The sequence below is a fragment of the Corvus hawaiiensis genome, chromosome 17 (assembly GCF_020740725.1).
Source record: "Corvus hawaiiensis isolate bCorHaw1 chromosome 17, bCorHaw1.pri.cur, whole genome shotgun sequence".
Lineage (NCBI taxonomy): Eukaryota > Metazoa > Chordata > Aves > Passeriformes > Corvidae > Corvus > Corvus hawaiiensis.
In genome coordinates, this window is record NC_063229.1 from 16615150 (window position 1) to 16630544 (window position 15395).

At 37.3% G+C, this 15395-nt stretch overlaps 1 protein-coding gene across 5 annotated transcripts in view; it reads left to right on the forward strand.

Moving 5' to 3' along the window:
• The window catches only part of SULF2 (sulfatase 2), a 122762-nt gene that overhangs the window by 28372 nt on the left and 78995 nt on the right, over positions 1-15395 (forward strand). The window contains exon 1 of one of the 5 annotated variants that reach the window (XM_048321462.1): positions 7630-7706. The exons of the other annotated variants lie outside the window; for them this stretch is intronic. The gene's annotated coding sequence lies outside the window, so the exon portion shown is untranslated. Of the gene's footprint in view, positions 1-7629; positions 7707-15395 lie in introns of those variants that run through there. 5 annotated transcript variants of the gene reach the window in all.

Consider the following 15395-nt stretch of genomic DNA (forward strand, 5'->3'; position numbering starts at 1 on the left):
TTTTCAAGTTCCAGAGGCAGATATGCAGATGTAGCTAAAAGGACCCTGAATCTGTTCTACCTACTTGTCTGTTTTTATTAGCCTTTCACCTTCCTGGCTATTAGAAATAGTTAACAGCAAATGAGTTCCTTGCCTCTAATAGAAGAAAGAAAACAGGTTGAAGACCTGTGACGTGTTCACTCTGTTTACCTGTGCCAGTAAATTTATGGAGGGTTTTAGATGAGTTCTGAGGATAGTATACAAGAATAGAGTTCACTATAGACTAGTTAAAAATGTGTACTGTTTCAAAAATTCTTCAGTGGGTGCTTGGAAATTGAATGATGATATATGCATTGCAAGCCACAGTAAGTTTTGCTTTTCAGTTTATCTTTCATTTAGTCATCTCATATATTGAAAAACAACATTGTGTGTAAAGAGAACGTATCAATTAAAGATGACTGGAACAAATTGCAGTCTGTGACACTTGTACAGGTAAATTTATTTGATTGTTTAACTGGGTGCACATTTTTCATGCAAGAATTATGGTTATTACTGTGCTTGAGGGCAATTGTTTTAATGGTTTTGTCCCCTTTGAAATACAGTACTTATATCAATAACAGAAATAGCTGATTATGTCCAGGATCTTTAGTCTCATTCAGTACAACACTGAACCCAGGAAGGGGTGACTAGTCTTAAAGTAATCTGCAATAGTGTTATGGTGAACTCCAAGTAAGTGTAAATTAAATCCAGTGTATATATTTGTCTACTGAGGTAGCAGGCAAGTTATCCTTTGACATCTTTTTTCATGAATTTCTAACCTTGTTGATGTTGAACCATTCATCTGACCTTTCATCCCCATGAAAGGGGAAATATGATTTGGTCCAAAACTGACATTTGTAATACATCTTTAATGGATTTTGACGCAGTTGAGAAGAGAAAGTGTTCTAGCACAGTGTGAGGTTCTTCTGGGTAAATTGAGTGGATTATACTGTGTGTAGTTAGAAGCACACACAGGCTGTAGGCTGTCTTAATGTTTCGCTGTCCACTGGACAGAGATGAACAGGGCCAGTGTGCCTGAGAAAAATTATTAGGGAGACTAGGATGTGATGTTCTAGGCCAGAAAGATGCTTGGCTTTGGAAGGGAAGCAGAAGCAACTGGCACAAGGAGTTTTATGGTTTTGAAAAAGTGGATTGAAGGTAAGAAGAGATGACAATAAAAACAGAGGGACTGAACTTTACAGGGCTATGGATCAATGTAAGCTGTACTAAGTGAAACACTGGAATATGATTTGCGAAGTATCCCTAATGCTGGCAAGGGGATGAAGTGAATGATAATCTAATATGGGACAAACACAGTTCATGGTTACACCCTTCATTTTGGGCTGTCTATAGAGCTGAATAGAGATTAGTGATAAACAGTTTTTCTTTCTGCTTTATTTTCTTTGTGCCCATGAGCTTTGCAAACATGTTTTAATAAAAAGCTGAAGTAGATCTTAGGCACTGTTTCAGGCTTTAAGCTTTTGCTGCCTTCTAATACTACCTCAGAGGGGACGTTCATGTACTTCTGAGAATATCAGTGTAAAAGTATAGGCCTTGTTAAAGAAGTGTGTAACCTCTATATTAGCTAATTTTAGGTGGATTTTTCCCTTTCAAGGCATCTGAGTGTCTTCAGAAAGCACTATGAAGCTGTAATTAATTGTCAAAGCCCTACTGGTGAAGTCCACACTGCTCCAGAACATAAAAATGATCTGTATGTTACCTGTAATGTCATGACTTGTTTCCTTGAACAGTAATTGGTGTCAATTATAGATAAACTATAAACCTGAAATTGTGTTGTTTAGCTGCTAAGGACCTTGAGAGTGTGATCTTCTAACTCAGCTACAGTAGTATAGATTCCATCTGTAGTGCAGAAATTGTCTAGAGACATAAATTACAGCAATTAAAATTAGCTAAAGGCGAGAGAATGATGCATTATTAATTGGCATAGTCATTAAAGGGCTGAAAAGAACCTAAAAGAGATACAATGTCAATACTCAAGCACTAAAAGTGACAGGCAGTGTGCAAAGACCAGTGATTGTATTCAAAGCCTAAGGTCATTAAGACACAGGCAATTATGTGGAATTTTATGACTGTGGATTAAGATCACTCAAACATACTAGCAATATGTTAAAATGGAAATTTTTTAGGAATGATGATGTTCAGATGCCTACTCTGGAGACTGAAATAGTAGTGCAATTAATTTCTACTTAAGAATGTGTAGCATTGTATCTTAAAGACGTTGGAAGCAATAAAGAATTGTAAGGAAATCCCATCTGTAATTTGGTGAATTTAAGCAGAAAATTAACATTTTTCAGCATTACATATAATAATCTGAGCTCATATAAAGAAGAAGAAATCCTGGTACACTGAAGAATGAAGATTTAATTAAGTCTCTTTATACCTCAGAAGCAAAGTCTTGCCTGTGTCATGCTGAGAAAGACAGCAGTGTGAGTAAGAGGCTTGTGATAATGTTGCTGTATATCAGCTACTTAATTATTCATAAAACTTCTTGTCCGTGAGTTTCAGTGATATACTTACCTCAGCTAATTTTCTTTATAGGAAATAATGCTTGTTTTGTAAAATAGTTCACTTATAGTGCTATAAATGAGGAAAAAATGGGGAAAGGATCTGTCTTTCATGAAAGAGCAGTTTTAATAATTGATTTGCAAAGCAAAGTAGGCTTCAAATACTGGAGGCATTAGGACAGTAATTTACTTACTTTGCCAACTGATGGGACAGTGTATTTGGACTAATGGGACTGGGTGGAGAGTTAAAACTCCAAAGCAAACATCTCAAATTTTCCTCATCTAAGGGAACCTTGGGAATTTTTGGCTTTTAAAAACTTGCCAATGGTTTCCTATTCTACTTGCTAAGAATCCAGATTTCTAATTCTTCTCACTGTCTACTCTAAAGTTTAAACACTGAATGTGATTAGCTTTGCTGAACAGATGTCGAATTGAATGGCCTCTGTTGATTCAGAGAATCTGAGTAGTGTCGAGAGTTCAGTTACTATGCTTTCAGGAAGGCCTGTTGCCAAAATGAGCTTTCTTGTTTCTATTTCCAGTTTCTATGCCAGAGTCTGCATCAGCATGCAACTGGACTCAAGGAAAGCATGTATGTATAGCCACTGAAAGAGCAATACAAATGTACAGCTACATCTTCTCTAAGCCCCCCATGCATTATTTGCTCCGACAGCAAGTTAAGGGGGGCTCCCCGTTTGCCTGTTAGACAGGTACCTTTTTGCCTAAATGAATATTTTTGACCAGTTAGTATCCTTCTGGGTACCAAGAACCAGATATGCCATGACTTGTCTATTTAGCCATTGAGCAGTGGTTAAAATCTGTCATGTAACCTCAGAGACAGCAAGGGCATGGCCAGCTTTATCGCTGTGTTTGGTGTAGTAGAAGGGTTTGCTTGTTCCAAGTTTAATGATTTAGCGCTATCACTCTGAAATGGCTTTATTATATCCAGCACTTTATTTTTAGATACTTTGCTGTTACATCCTCAAAACTGCATTGGTTTAAACTAACTGTTTGGTAGTCAGAGTGGGCGTCTTATGATGCAGTGTACTTTTTTATTGGTTTTGGTCTCTCAGGATGTTTCTGTGATTTAGTGCATGATACCAACTAGAAATTGTGGAATTCAAAGTCTTTGGGGTCTAAGTAACTAACAAATTTCCACTATTCCATTCCTGTCTTCCATTAATATTGCTGCTGCTCTTTTCAGGCTGTTAGGCTGTGTGACCAACTCATTGCCTGGAGGTGTAATCATGACAATCATCAGAACTGAACCAGAATGGTGAATATTCATTTTAAGTCATACAGGCAAATAAGTTTGGCTCATATTTTCAAACAGTGTTTGATGTCAAAAAGGGAAATACGTGCCCACAATCTCGGCTATGTTCTACCCTGCTCCTTTGGCTCAGATTTCCTGCAATGCAACATAAAATAAAATTGACTGCACAAAACCCAATCAACCAAATGCTTCATTACTTAAACACTAACGTATTTTATACAAAATAGTAGTCCAAATTAAATGGGTTTTACTGGAATTTACTACTGCTCATTGGTGTGAGCACCGCGCATTTTGCTTTAATTTACTCAAATTATGAAATATAGCAGGGAGATAATGGGATTGTTGTTACAGTGTAGTTATAGTCCACAGCATTCGACTTTGGCACTACTTTGCCACATAGTATCAGAAAAGTAGTTGTTGTCTGCTTGTGGGGCTGGTTTTTTCTACTAGTGGGGAACTGAAAATCATGCATAACATGAATTGATAGGATTATTAAGATGAAGACACTTTTATTTTAAAAATGAAATATATAAAGGTTGCAAGTGTGCTACAGTGATTAGAGAGAAACATTGGTATTATTGATATTCTTTTTTAACTAGGGTGGGGACAGAATAAGGCAAAATTATAGAGAAATTTGTCTTCTTTCGGTCGGTATTTGGTGAGCAGTAACCTTTTCATCAGGTTGCTTATAGCTGGGGAGCCAGTTGTTACTTCCCTGCCATTTCCTCAAAACTCCTGCATTGTTGGTCGCAGCATTACTACAAGCTAGTCTGACTATCCAGACAAACTAAAAGACCTCATGAAATGATTTGATTGAAGTAAGGTTGAAAGGTGATGCTAAACTCTTGTGATGCCTGTCAGAGTGGTTGGGTATTGCAGATACGAGGCATGATATTTCCATTTGAGTAAATAGGAGGCCCTACTACTCAGAATTGCTGTAAATAATGACAATACTAAGGAAGAAAGAGGTATCAAATAAGGTCTTCGTACTAAAAAAAGATAAGTTTCATTTAATGTTATTTGAAACCACAATTTAATGATAACAGTTATAGGATACTGTCTTACAGTTCTCTTGACAACAGACCACAGGAAATAGAGCACACGTTCTTGTAACAGAAGAAACGGATTATCTCTGTAATTATGTTGCTTGCTCTCCTTTATCTTGTAAGAACTTCGGAATGTGTTAATGTCTCTTTGAGCTTTTTCTGACAGTCTGACATTGTTGAATTTTGAGAAAAGACTATACAGTTGTTCCCTAGGAAAAGGGAAAAAAACCTTTAAGAAAAAATTGTCATTTTCTTTTTTGTGTGTGTGTGTGCTAAGAAGTGTTCTCATGTGGAGCAGGGATTCAGCTTGGCTTGAGGATGTTGTGGGACTGGTCTTTCTGATTTAACAATCCTACTCAAGCACAAAAGCTAAAAAGAGTATTGGTTATATGATCCATGGTTTCATTTACATGCCTAGCAGCTTTCCGAGGGGGGAAAAAAAACCAAACCAACAAAACAACCCCATATTTTTTGTACCTTCGCTTTCTCTTCTTTTTGCTTTTTGACCAGTTAGTTTTTGCATATGCTGTCCTTAAGAGTGAACCCAACAGAGTTCAGAAGGCCTTTCCACCAATAGTTCTTCCGATCTGCCAAGACACTGAACACCCCCAGAAATACAATCCTTGTATTTAGTTATTGCATTCTTTATGCTGAAGCATTTGTGAAAGTATTTTTTAACTGTACAAGTAAAGTGAGTGGGCTATACATGAATTACAGTGTATGAACAGTAGCATTTCCTAAATTTTAATGCTTTCCCTTTCACTTTATATTTTTACTTTCCTTTTTGATGCAAGAGCTTGCAAATCTTATTGATGTTTGATTAACAACATTGTAATTTTATTTTCCTGTGTTACAGTTACATGAAAATGTAGCAGACTGTGAGAAACTGGAATTCAGAGAACTTGTAGGTAAAACAGGATAAGGCTTTGAAAATTTACTAGGAATTTGTGTATATGGTACTGTCTTGAAATACTCAATGTCAAATTTCTTCCAAAGGACCCTCTCTTCTTGACAGTATCCTTTGCGAGACATGAAAATCTGGCATGGGGAGTTACCCTGTGCTGTTTGCACATATGTAGGCTTATGTGTACTATGTTTAAAGATGCATCATTACTGGTTTTCCTTTCTTGAGCTTCTTGTGTCATTTATCACATTCTAAGAGGTCCATTTCACTTCCATAAACAGTTTATCAGTGATTTTCATTCAGTTAACATAGCCAGGGAACAGCACCTCCCATGCAGCAGTGCCACCTTTCATATCAGAACTACTTTACCTGCATTCTTTGTGCCAGATTAAAGTCATGGTGTGGATGCATCTTCCCATTTCACTTACAATAAAATAAGTTACACTGGAATGTTTGCAGTCGCCATTGGCAAAATATATGACTTTAATCACGAGCAGGAGATACTAGAGCAGTAACTGGCATGTGACCTGAACTACTACTGCATAGTAGCTGTAGTGTAAACAGTTACTGACAGCTAAGGGCTGGAGATGCAGGGTACATAACAAACTTTCGATGAGAGTTTTACTGGTCCATGTAGTTTGGTCTTGACAATATCTTTCACCGGCGTGCTACACATTTTAATAATGTGATATGCAGGAAAAATAAGCACATTAATGGAATGTATTGCTTGATGATTTCATTTGATTTCCTGTGGTTCTTGTATTCTGCACTGAGGTTAGTGGAATTGAGGTGGCATAACTTAAACAGAGCAAAACATGATGTCAAGGATCAGAAAAAAATGACACTGAGAATTCCAGGAAAGAGCAATAGGAGCTTGAACTCTTTTATTTGTAAGTCCACAAATCCTCCCACTTTTAGTTGTTCCTCTCTAACTGGATTGTACAAGGACCTGGACAATTTTAACCATCTCTTATGCCTTTTTTGGTTTCTTTTTTGCCTCTCTTCTGCAATATGAAGCCAACATTACTGCTGTTCATATAGAGTTGATAACTGCACTTATATCTATTGTTTATTGCATAATTTGCTAGATATTGTAGATGAAATTAAGGGTTTATATGCACTTTTTAAAAGATATGAATGGAGTTCTTTGACTTTCTTAAAAATATCAGGTTTTTTGGTAAGCGGAGAAGAAGCCAGCTATCAAAATATTACATTGTGTTATTCTTGTTACAGTTGCTAGTGGAGTGTTGAAGTGATGCTTCCTCTGTGGGAAAAGCTTTATAAGCAACTGAGAATCTGCTTGAGCCAAATTACATTGGCTGACAAACTACATGGCTTTGCATTTTTCTTTTTGTGGGAATTTGTAGTTTTAACTTCTTAATCTTTGCTTCCTCTTTCCTAGCAATGTGTTTTGCAAGGCAGAGGAGTGCTTTGTACTCTGTGATCTCCTGAGGTTATCTGCTGTAATTTTCATTTATTATATTTTGCTTTCTTTGTTGACTCTTAATTTCATTTTATCATAACTTGGCATGTTGTTTAGCTGCTGTTTTCCTGAGGTCTACAGTGCCCCTGCCTTGGTCATGTCACTTTTGATTAAGCAGCTGCAAAGTCCTTTAGCCAGCTTCTAAAGGGTAAAAGTCAAAAATCAATAATGTGCCAGTCCTCCCAAAGTGCAGTAGCAGTGAGAGGTAAATGAATGATTAAACATGATTAATAACAGTATAATGGAAGACGCAAAGTAGGGAAAAGTGCTCACTTTAGCCTAAATTCAGAGATTTATTGCTGAGTACTACAAATAATGGAATCATCAATCTTCCAAGGACTACAAAAGGCATCTGCTGCAGCCATTTTAAAATGCAGTGAAAAAAAATCTTGCTTCTTCATCATTATCTGCTGTGGCCCAGTTATTCTGAGTATAAAATACATGCTGCATAAAGAAACAGGTATGTAAACTTTGTAGTTAAAATTGGTTGCTTCTTGTAGAGTTTAAAGTTGTCATTACTGTTGGCAGAGAAATAAAAATAGCCAGTATCGATTACTATGAATGTGTGTACAAAGATACCAGTGTTCATGTGGTTTTATAAGATGGTAGTTACACTTACTAAAACAGGGGATGAAGGAATGTTGCTAAAGGAGTGAAAAGAGAAACTTGCCAAGGACCTAAGGCAAGTAAGAATATAAAAGCTAGAGCTCTGATGGGATAATGGAAAAAAATTTAATGATACATGATCAACAGTGCCTAGTGTTTGGTTATTGACAACACAGAAGACTAACTAGGGACAGGACCATTTTCCTTACCTTGCTTACCAAAGATGAAAATATACAGAAATGGAGAGGGGTCATTATTACATAACTGGAAAAGTTTTGTTAGCTGTTCGTGGCTGTAGCCTCTCAGAGTTAAGTTGTCAGTGTCAGAGAAGAAAACCTTCCAGGACAGTCCAGCTTCTGCAGGAAGCAGTGCTGTGGATTTCAGTTGAAATTCTGTATTTTAAGAGTTCTAAATTTGCATCCCGGAAAAGAGTAATATCTAAGGTATCTCAAAGCCATTCCTGCACAGCAAAATATGTCTGCATTTCTAAAGGTGTGTGCATGGGAGCAAGCTCAGAGAAGCATAGAAATGTCTTCCTGGGGCAGATATAATAGCAGGGAGTCCTGAAGGACTGTGTGTTACAGCACAGAGCAACATTTCCATGGATGTGGTGCTACAGCTTCATTTGTAGTGAAATCTTTTTTGGCAAACCAAAGGCTTGTAAAAGCTCTTCGTTCAGTAGGAAAAATAGAACAGCGAAGTCTTTGTTTTTTTTCTTTCTATCTTGGAATAAACTAAAGCTTGGTGTTAGGACTTGTTCTGTCTTCAGCATGAGAAGTTCTGAGTAACTTCAAGTATTCTGAGTTCAAGAACACATCATTATCTCTAGTTTTCAGTACCAACTTCTTGCACAGTTACATTCTAGATGCGTAAATTCATCCTGTGGCTTTTAATGGATGTGTCATCACTGTTCTGGGTTTTATTCTCACCATCATGTCTCTTATGTGCTTCCTTGCTTCTTCCGTATAAAAATAAAATCCCTTTTACTTTGAGATCTCTTTGTGCATTATGTTTCACGTAACCCATTAGCTCTTCAGAGAAATCCCTACTCTGATCTGTTCTTCTCTTGTATTCTCCTTATCCCCAGTACTTAAATGGAATCTACTTACCTTATACATATGTATGTCTTTCCTAAATATATGGAGTCCACTTTTCTTACACAAATCTGTTCTGGAGGATGTGTATCTTCTCTGTGAAACTTTCATCTAGTGATTCTGATACTTAATTCACTTTCACAGTGAGGTCAGGAAGCTGCAGCCATCTTGGATGCCTAGATTCATTGCCCAGTGACACCTCAGCATTCTTGCAGCAACCTCTTTTCATTTATTGCACATACAGTTAGTTTGCCGTGGGGTCTGGTACTGATCTTTCAATCACATTAAAATCAGCTATTTTAATTTTAAAATCAGCTATTTTAATTTTAACCCTTTTTCCTTGAAAGAACAGAAATGGTATCCTGAGGTATTTTCCAATTACTTCAAGTGACTAATCCACCCTTTCTTCTTTAACATTCTTGACTGAACTATGGTGCAAGAAATAAAAAGCTTTCTGAAAGAGTTTGAAGAAGCACTTTCAAAAGGAGTATTCTACCAGTAAAGAGAAGGAAGATGGCACAGACAAAGGCTGTGATTGACTTAGTTGCCAATTCTGCTGAGTAGTAGGGTGATATTTGTGTTCCTGGGCAGTTCATTCATGTTTGATATGATCAGTTGGGTTGTATCATTACACTCCGAGGCCCATTTGAATGGGAACTGCACTGTATTAAGCTTTATTGCATGCAGTCCATTGTTTGTTGTTGGCTTTCATTCTGTGCCTGCTTCTCTCTTCTCTCCTGGCTTTTACTGCCTTGTGGAGCTGTTTAAAGGGAAGGAATCTATACACATGGATTTATTATTATTTACTGTCTAGACAGACAGTTTATATTCATTTGATCCATCTTAATTATTCTTGTATTTCTGCCAGTTTGGAATGTAGCCCGAACAAATATACTCTGGGAGACAAATTCATGGATTGACCTTTTCTCAATCAGTGAACTAACACCAGCGATACTCTTGATGTAAGATTTTGGGACTGTGACCTAGGCTGCAGCTCAGGCCATCAAATTTTCTGCTTACAACAATGGAATATATTGCTCACTGAACTTTTCTCAGTCATTTTGTCTTCAAAACTTTTTTCATTTTAGTGAGTACTGACTTCTTGTATAAGCTTCCACCATTTTTCTTCTCAGGTAAAAAGGGACTAGAGAACTCTTGCTTGCCATTCCATTTGGTTCATCATCTCTGCCTCACTTCATCAGCAGAGAAGATGACAAAGCATGGAGCTAAGTTGGAGTCTCTGGGCACTTAAATATGGACTTCTAAGTTGGGCATATGGAATTTTTCAAGTGTCCTAAGAGCTGCAGTTCTAGTCTGTGAGGCTCAACCTGTCAGTGAAAATTCTTACAGAAAGATTTCCCTAAAGCAAAGGTAGGTCTTGTGATATTGGCCTTACAAGGACAGACCAATGCTGCCAAGTAAGTGACATCAATATTGGACAGCAGATTCTGTCTTCCTGTTGTGAGGAAAGTTTTTGTGGCTTTTCCTCTCACAGCAGCTCTTAAAGTGTTCTGCACTGGGCTCTGCCACAAATCTCACTTTTCAAAAATGCTCGGACCACTTGTGAAACCCGGTGTTGGGATCTAACAATTAGAGAGAACAATTAGAGTTGCACTCCACAGGCCCTCGCTTTGGGTGTTTAAGTCTGACCAGGCAAAAGGAATGTGTCTGTCTTTCCTCTCAATGGGCTTACTCTGTATTAAAGTATAAAGAGTGCTTTAGGCAATCTGTGACCAGATCAAAGGCATATGAGCTCTTCATTCCCTATGCAGATGAATCAGGGGATTAGATATATAAACAGGAAAACATTTTTTTTGTTTCAACGTGGCTCTGGGCTTAGGTGAATAGCATACGACCTCCTGTCTGAAACTAGCCAGGGAGAATCCTGCACACTTCCATGAGGATGCACACCCCTGCCCAGTTCTATGCAGAAAGGCAGTCAGTGCTTGAGAGAAACTCCTTAAAATGCAGAACCTTCTCCCTCAAGCATTATGAAAGATTTGTTATTCAAACTCTCTTTGAGGATCTAGCAATAGCTAAAATGGAAGTTTATAGTTTAGAAACAGTTTTATTAACACCCGCCCAATTATATTTTACTTTTCAAAGTTTGAAAAACAGAAAAAATATGGATTTATTTTTCCTGAGGTCATATGCTGATTTTGTGAAAACTGTCCTTTCTCACACTGACACTGAGTAACAGTTACCAGTTTATAGATTTGAGACAGAGAGGAAGAGATTAGATTACAGGACTTCCATCCTGTTAACTCCCTCTCCTACTCTGTGATGCTGGACAAGCATCACAGCTTGTCTTTAACCCTTTGAATCTGAATGTCAGGTGTAGGGAGCTGGAGAGAGCCTGTGATAATCCATGGAGGACATTATGCTCATCTCTGCCAGCAGCTCCATGTTATGGGAGCATGTGTCTGTTATAATGCACTGGGAGGTCTCCTGACCTTTTTCACCCTTCTCCTGAGGCTCCTTTTACCACCTTTTATGCATCTAAATTCAGAGGGGCACAGGGAAGTTCAAGGAAGTATTGGCTAAAAATGCAGGGATAACTCAGTCTTCACTGTCAAAGGGTAGCATCCTTTGTTGCTTATCTGTGAGGAGCATTGTGATGAAAGCACCATTTTAAAGTGAGGCCAGTCTTGACACCTAGCAGCTGTGGTAAATATTAGCAGTAACACTTAGGTTCTGCTAACATTCTCTGTCATGAATAATAGCAGATCTGCAATTAAGCATCTTAGAAACACAGGATATAAATTCTCCTTGTGTTCCTTGGGTAAGCACATTTATGATTTTCTCAGGTGTTGATAAGTCAACTGACATAATATAGATTAGCTACAGCAAACTTATCATTATCATTACCTATGAAAATTGAATTTGATTCCTTCCCCTGTGCACATAAAATGTATTATGTCTTTTGACTGCAGAAAAAGTTGCTTGATAACAACTTTCCCTCTCTCCTCAGGGCAAGTTTTTTGTGCATACTAGGAATTAGTTTCTACATCATGTTAGAACCCTTACTGCTTGTTTGAAAGGCTTGGTTTCATGAAATCTCAAACAGCATGGTAACCATGCCAATCATATCCTGTTCATGCTGCTCCTCTCAAAGCAACTCATGGTCTCAAAAGCCCTGCAAGCAAGATACTAAAATAACTCAGTAGCGGGCAAAGAGGACATTCTGGAAATTTCTGACAGAATATGAGATAAATTTTCTTCCCTGAAGTCCCCTACTGACATTCCTGGAAAAAAACATGAGACACAGCGGATGATTTGGAAAGTATATTACAGTCTGATTGTGCTGGCATTATTTGTGTGGGAAGTTGCCAGTGGATCAATTCTGACATTGTTGTAAACAGTCTAAACCCCTGTTTAATATTAAAGCTATTGCTATACTCAAGAGAAAATTCAAAAAAATTTAGAATAAGTTAGATAAGAGATTTCTCATTCCGTAAACACTGTTTATCAGCTCATCTGGAATAAAACTTGTAGAACTTCTGAATGACAAGGGTTTGTACTAATACACCTCTCTGTAGAGCAGAATGAGCATTTGTTGGTTTATGCTGTTCTGTCCTCTTAGGCAGTAACATATTAACTCAGTAACAATTTTTTTTTGCCTCATCTTACTAGAAGAGACTCACTTGATGTACTCCTCATGAGCCAACTTCATTTCAGTTTCTTACATTGTTTTGCTGATTTACACAAACCTTCAAAGACAGGACAAGAGTTACAGTTCCAAGTTAGATGCCTTTTGCTGCTGGATGTCAACTGCATCTCCATGACTTTTGTCTCTCAGGAGCTGCTTCAGGAGTTCCTGCTGTTCTGGTGACATATTTCAGTGCTGACCTCGGCTGCATTAAAAACATGTCGGAACAGATGCTGTTTCAGAAATCCATAATGATGACAGCACCTTTTCACAAATGCAGCGTCCATTTATCACCCAGGGGACATTATTTCAATGCCAAAGGCTAACAGAGGATGGCCATACATCTTCATTGTTGCTTGTCTGTCAGTGTTGGTGCACCAGTATCACTGATTTTTACTCAATATGCAACACTAGAAACTTGTATCAGGAGAGCTAAAATGTTCCTAGGAATCTTAGTTATTCTGGTGGTTATTCTCAAAGTTAACTTGTCAGGTCCCTTATTTATTTGTGAGGAGACTGTAGAGGTTTTTATTCTTCAAGCATTATCTACTGAATGCTAATTCATGTTAAGGCTTTTTATTCTTCTGAAGCCTTAAATAATTACGAAAAATCATTTTAGCATTCACCTATTGACTTTCTAGCTCCTACCAAACGACTTGAAATAAATAAATCATGAAAACAGTGTGACACTTCACAGACAAAAGTGTGCATTGTTGAGGAATGAAGGAGTTGATTCAGTTAGGGTAACAATGAATGTTGTTGGAAGTGACAGATATGTGCAAAAATGCAATCAGACATATCAGACTTCACTCCAACCCATCGGTACGTTTCAAAGGGCTTTTGAAATGGTTTCCTTTCTTTGCAGGTGCATTACACCTCACATCTGCTAGTATTTTTTCATAGTATTTTATCTTCTGAATGATGAATTTCTATATTAGAAGAGCCTCAAAAGACTGTATTTTATTCAAGACTTCAGGATGCTAAGTCCCCCAGAAATGCATAAAAAGATGCAGCCTCTGCTCTCACCTTACTTGATTACAAATAAGTGTGAGGCTGGAGGACAAACAATATGTGGCTTTCTGCCCTAAACCAGCCTCCTAGCAAGACTTTTGCTGTGTTTTCTATTTTCTTTTAAGCTAACAATACTCCTGATTATACGTGTTCCAGAAAATAAAGAAATATATATAATATCAATTTGCTATCTAAGAGTATGAACAACAGCTGCCCCATAAGGCCAGTATGTGTAATAATACATCTGCTGTTATGCCTGCTTATAGGAGTTTAAACAGATTCATTTCTTTTCTATAAAATATCTGGCATGTATTCACCTACAAATCCCTAGAATGCCTGATAAATATGTAATATAAGGCTTATTTATTTAAAGAAACATTGGAATTTACTCTGTGCTTCTTTGAAATGGGAAGCTTTCCTGCTTAAGCTGTTTAATAAAAAGATGACCCCTAAAACTTCTTTTTAGTGGTTAATTATGGTTTCTTAAAAACATTAACCCGGCTATTCTGCCATTTGTTCCTTTTGGTTTTGTTCTATTCTATTTATTTGCTTTGGAAATAGGCAGTTTTGCTAAGGGATTCATTTCTTCTGTTGTGGAATTTTCCAAGCCAGTGTTTTACAGAATATCTTGCATATACACTTTGGCTCATTTATTGAGCTTCTCAGTGAATATTTTCTTTGAAAGCTCAAAGTAGTCTTGTAGATGCCTTATTTTCCTCAGCCATTACAGTATGTGATCATATTTGTTCCTGGAGAGGTTCACAGGGCAAACTATGATTCACTTTATTATTTTTTTAAATTTCACTAAATGTACAGGTTTTCAAGAAGATTCTTTAATTCCCAATTTTATATCAGTTCAGAGACATCCCCACCCCCATATATACTCATATTAAACAGCTTCTAATGTAGAAAGCACATTTGCAACCTATACTAACCACCTACCAAGGAAATAACCCTGGATTCTAGAAACACACTGTTGTACCTTATGACCTAGATGAACATCAGTCGTAACTGAAACAAAAAAAAATGCTCCAGATGTGTAGTGGACATGCTTCATAGTGGTACAGCAGAAAACCACATGGCTGGCATTTGATCCTGTTGAGAATCATTAATGAAGGGACACAGTAGCGTGCTGCTTACCAAATACAACCTAGTTGTTTTCCATACCATTTAAAATAATAGTATAACCCTATCTGCTTGGTCCCACTGTTCAGTTAGGTTTGTGCAAGAAGCTGGCATGCGTAAACCCTGTTGTATTTAGTGCAGAAGTGGAAAATGTATAAACAGAAATAGAACTTCATAGTTTTTCTCAGAATTGTCAATAACCATTACTTGGTCTTTCTGAAGTCATGCTAGGGAGAGTGCATTGGTATGATGAATACATGCTGCTGCTCTAGGTGTTAATACAACTTTCATTTTAACACCTCTGCAAATATTTGGGTGAGCAGGTTCCTGCATGCCATCAGACTTGGCGTGTAAAGCTCTCAGAATAAAATACTAATTACAGCCTTACTGCTTGAGTTTCGTCATGTGTTGAAAGTACCTTCTATTACATTTTTTTACTTTTCAGGTGCTCCTTAGTTTGGAAATTAAGAGTTTGGGCTTGCTTTTTTTTTTTTTTTTTTTTTTGAGCAATAGGGCAAGCAGTATCAAAGGCTTGAAAGTTGCTTAGTTTTGAAGTATAATGGAATGAGTGAGAAGGAAATCTTTTATTCTAGGAATTAGGTATGTAGTTCATGTAAGTGTTTTACATTAATGCATCATTCAAAAGGAATGTGTTTTCCTAAAG